The 5247-nt window shown below is 40.4% G+C and overlaps 1 pseudogene; it reads right to left on the reverse strand.

Annotated features, from left to right (window-relative positions):
- Positions 1-636: 636 nt before the first annotated feature.
- LOC123583736 lies at positions 637-2153 on the reverse strand (annotated as a pseudogene).
- Between the last annotated feature and the right edge of the window lie 3094 nt (positions 2154-5247).

The following is a 5247-nucleotide window of genomic DNA, read 5'->3' on the forward strand; positions in this document are numbered from 1 at the left end:
AATGCTCCAGTTTACTGTCTTGAGACAGTTTCCCAATCATAGCACTACAAGAAGGAACCAGCATAGAGCCTGATGGAATTGGAATGAGACTGGGAGTCCAGGAAACCGAAAAAGCTACAGTTCGCAGGAGGGAGCAACACAAGGAACTTCAAAAATCTTCGTAATATTGCCATCACTTTTTCAGCTGAGCCTTGATGAAACTATGCATGTAAGGAAGTTACCTGAGAGTGGGGAAAGAATCAACTGAAAGGATTGCAGGGAATAGTATGTGCCACTCACACGGGCCAGGAATAGTGACCCTTCCCATCTGCCAAATTAGCTCCCACATGTCACAGGGCTTTGGGTAATCAGAAGTGTCTTGCCTCAGTGCTGTGGGTTCAACCTAACAAATCTTTTTTTTTTTTTAAGTTTGTTTGTTTGTTTGTTTGTTTGTTTAAGGAAAGGCATATTCAACTGGTACAAATGATAAGTATATTTCAAATGCTAAACAGTAAGCATCTTTTGGTAAGTAACCAAATAGGTGGACTATAACTGAGACATAGAAATGATAGTTATGTCAAGCTTGTGACCTGGTAAAACTGGGCTTTTCAGTACTCCTGTGGACACTTCATTACACTCACCAAGCCACCACGTTTGCTAACACAACAACCAATTAGGTCTGGTCTCAAATTCCACTTCTAGGACAATAGCATCAGGAATTCCAGTTTTAATGAATACAACAACAGTTTCTCTAGCCACTGGAATTTGGAAACACATCCACATTTTAAGACAATACTTCTCAAAATACAAAAGTTGCTTGCTATTGAAAAGCTCCACACCACTTCTGTCTTATGAACTGTACTGCATTTTCATGTTTCATTCCACCTTCAGTTAGTGTTAGAAAGACAAGCACTGGAACTCTGCCAAGACCTACAACTCAGTAGTAACTTACATAACAACCAGGTTTTCTACAAAACAAATTTTTTTTTCACAAGACTTAACCAGTAATCAACAATCTGTTTGGATGGTGGTGCATTGGCATCAAAAGGCCAATTGTGAAAATGAATGCCTTCTATTTTCCACAAGAATGGTGCTGTACTCCTTACTTCTTAAGTTTGTCTATAAATTTGTTTAAGGTTGCACTGGTTAGGTTGTATAAGAAATCTCACTTTCTGGTATGTGACTTCCACAGGTCTGGGCAGTTTCCTTGAACCATGTGAATTTAGTTAAAAACAACCAATAGCATTATGGAAGAATTTTAAGAAGTGAATACAGAAATGATGTAAGGGCACTGGTCTGTTTGAATATACACCACTTGAAATTCTCAGCGCTTTGAGTGTGAAGCTGGCAGTAATAGGGAGTGAAATGAACTTCCTAACAAGAAACAGCAATCCTTCAGTCCCGTAAAACTGAAGCAATAGATAGGAAGCATCTAGATAGGTTTAGCCCCCCTAGGTCACAACTCTTGGCAAAAGTTCTACAGATTTCAATTCAACACTCTGAGTCCAGGTTAACTGCTCTTAATGGGGGCATCTTAGTGGAGTAGTGATAAATTTCTTCAGTTCCCTTGTCTACACGGAGGTCATGTGTGCCTGACAGTTATCTCTACTGCCCTTCAGAAACTCCATAAGTGTGACCAAGAAAGGAATATGTTACTCATTGAAGACTGTGGTCTAATCATATAGCTGGACCCTGGGTGACAGGGACACAGGTGGTGGCAGGGCACCAGGCTCCACCAGGCAGTGAGTGTCTCCAAGGAGAGGTTGGTGACAGTTGGCCCATAGCATAGAGAGCCAATATGTATGCCAAGGCCCAATGGTTATCTTGTTTTCAAAGAAGGAAAATAGGGAAAATTAAGGAATTGTAAACCACATTAATGGAGAAAAATTTTATGAAAAGAACCTACTTAATTAAAAAAAAAAGACTTATAGAGAGAGGCAGAATTTTTGTGTGTGTTTTGGCAAGGAGAAGTATATGGATATACGTGCAGTTGGGCAGGGGTGTCTTTTCATGATTTTTCAGGATTACTATAGTCGCTGTTCCCAAGGGGTAGACCAGAATTTCTTGGCTATGACCTCTTCACTAACTTCCCTTACTTTCAGAATAAAATTCAGAATTTTCACCGTGTCTTACACGGCCTGGCTACTGCCTGTCTTTCCATCTTCATCTGCCATTCATCCTCTCCAAATTCATTCTGTCTTCTAGCAATACCAAGATGCATGCTTTCCTACTTCTTTACTTAAAAAAAAAAAAAAAACTGGTAAGAGTTAAAGCCTAGATTCTCTTGAGAGTCCAAACTCTTTCCAACTTATCTAGCTTCCTTCTTGCTAATTGAAATCTGATTACAGTATATAGGTAGCTTTAGAGGCCATCTTAAAGTGATATACCCACCTCTTTGTACCATCAGTGCAGAAAAATAAGGTAGAATATGCCTTTAACTTGGGAGCCATCTACCTCACTTACTGACTCCCAAGAGAGAATGTCAGTTCCCATGCCACTGTGTGGCCTTTCCAATTCAGGGATTATCGAGTTCCTGCTGATGACTTCTGCTCCAAAGGCTGCTTTTAGCAACTCAGAGGACTCAAGTCGATGGAATCTGTATTTTTAAAAATGCTGCATTCCCTCTATTCTAAAAATAGCTCCTGATGGTTCTCATCATCTAAAAGCCCCTTGGATAAATTAACCCAGATGTACATCTTTGAATTTATAGGATCTGGCTAGGAAATTTTCACATGGGTATAAAATTCCAGAGATTGAAGATGAATGAGATGACTTGTATAATATTTTGTGCTCTGTGGACATAACCTGCTATATACATCTAAGGCACAGTAGAATGATAGTAGAAAAAAATGGAGAGAACTACCAGTCAAACAGGAAGGCAAGTATCCTCACTAGCTTACAGTCAGGTTGGTAAGAGACAGCTGTGAATTTTGATGTTAAAGGACCCATGATCTGGACGAATGTTTCCCACGCTTTTCCCTTTGTTGTTTTTTCCATGGACTTTCTGTCTATTCTGTAAGTTTAATTAAGAAAAGAAGAAGACTGGGTGGGGGGGGTGGTATCTGGGTGGCTCAGTTGGTAAAACGTCTGAGTCTTGATTTCAGTTCAGGCCATGATCTCACGGTCCGTGAGTTTGAGCCCAGTGTGGGACTCTGCACTGATGGTGCAGAACCTGCTTGGGATTCTGTCTCTCCCTCTCTCTGCGTGTTCCCCCCTCTCTCAAAATAAATACATAAATTTTAAAAAATAGAAGAAGAAGAAAAAACTAAGTTTTTCTATGTGTTAGTGTCATAGAGTTTTCTAAACTAGCAAGAAAGTCAAGGGATTATAAATAAACCTTCTTTCACAACTTTTTTTTTCTTCCTCCTTCTCTCCTTATCTTCCTCTTCTTCAAGTAATATTTAGATTCTCTGGTAGAATTCAAGGGCCCTGCTTCACTCTCATCCCACTCCAGATACCCTTTCTGCCCAAGGGTAAACAACTAAGGTGGGAAGGGTTCTGGAAATCCTCCTTCTTCCTGCTGCCTCAGACTAACCTCACAAATGTCACCCTTACACTCATTTTGTGGGCTACACACCCCCTCCACTTTTCCGTTAAATTCAGTACACCGAGTCTTTGCAGCTCTTGCTAAAGCAATGCCATCAGGAATGCTTCTCTCTTGCCTCATCCCATTTGTCCCTCAGGGACACAGACCAACATCACTGCTCCTATCTATCACTCCATTTAAAAATGAGGTAGGTATGTTTTAGGAAATACGGTTACCACACCATTGTAGCCTAGAAGCATATATATCCCACTTCCCCAGGGAGATCGTGGCCACTCTTTCCAGAACCTCTCCAGAGCTGTATCTCCTTTATCTCTTCAGGCTCTGAGACACCTGTCTGATATCTTTTGTTCTAGGGAGGAGGATGGAGAGATAGGGGCCATTTGGAACTATTGAGGTTTGGGGATCCTAGTCTTCACAATCGATAAACTGGAAATTTTGCAAACAAACAGACAAGCAAAACCACTTCTGTATGACTATTTTTCACTTCTCAGGATTTCAGTTCTAGTGTAATTAAAACTCAGGGCACTGCTGTTGGGATACCACTGGTAAATATTTTAATGTCTTTTCCATTAAAAACCTCCAAATTACTATCTCTAAGACCTGGAAACTGAGTCAGATATTAACATATTCAAATGAAGAGGTCAGAAAGAAATTCACTGTTTTCATGAAGAATTACATGCATTTAAAAATATCTATGGTCTGAATATTTCTACAGAGGTATGAAAAGAACTTACAGCATCTCATGAAAACACAGTAGGGGGAAATCACATAAAGTTTCAGTGAGCAATGATAAATGAAAAATAATTAGATAAAGTTAGCATTTATTTTTTTTAAATTTTTTTATTAACATTTATTTATTATTGTGAGACAGAGAGAGACAGAGCATGAGCATGGGAGGGGCAGAGAGAGAGGGAGACACAGAATCTGAAGCAGGCTCCAGGCTCCAAGCTGTCAGCACAGAGCCTGACCCGGGGCTCAGACTCACCAACTGCGAGATCATGACCTGAGCCAAAGTCAGACATTCAACCGACTGAGCCACCCAGACGCCCCTAAAGTTAGCATTTCTAATTTAAAATATATATTATGTAATTGATAGTCACTTAATGGGCTGTTATACTGTGCTTTAGTAGGCAAGAAATAAATGGACATTATTTGATCTGTGACTGTATTTATTGCCATGCAACAAATCATCCCAAGACTTTGTGGTTTGAAACATCAGCAATCATGTCATCATCATCTCTCATGGTCTCTGGGTTTAGAACTTTGGGAGAAACTGGACTGGATGCCAGTACAGGGTCTCTCGTGTAGTAGCTGTCAGACCAAGGTTGGAAATGGAACGGTGGAGAGTTAGAACATCTAGAGACTTGGCAAGGCCTCTCTCCATCAGCAGTGTGGTCCCAGACCTTCTCCATGTTGTCTGGTTGTGTGAGTTAATTGAAGCTTCCTCACAGCTTTGGTAAGCTCAGGGCAGTTGGACTGCTCACATGGTAGCCCCAGGATCCGGTGTGAAAGTACTGGTGAACAAGCAGAAGCCTTCTATGATCTAGCAATGGTAGTTACATAACATTACTTCTTTCCTATCACACCGCTTCCAAGATTTAAAGGGAAGGATTATAGATCCCATTTCTCGGTGGGAGCAGTGTTAAATAATATGGGATCATATTTTAAAATCTCTACTTCTGTACTTTGGCCAAAAATTATTTGCATTAATCCCACATTCA

The sequence above is a fragment of the Leopardus geoffroyi genome, chromosome B3, assembly GCF_018350155.1.
Source record: "Leopardus geoffroyi isolate Oge1 chromosome B3, O.geoffroyi_Oge1_pat1.0, whole genome shotgun sequence".
Lineage (NCBI taxonomy): Eukaryota > Metazoa > Chordata > Mammalia > Carnivora > Felidae > Leopardus > Leopardus geoffroyi.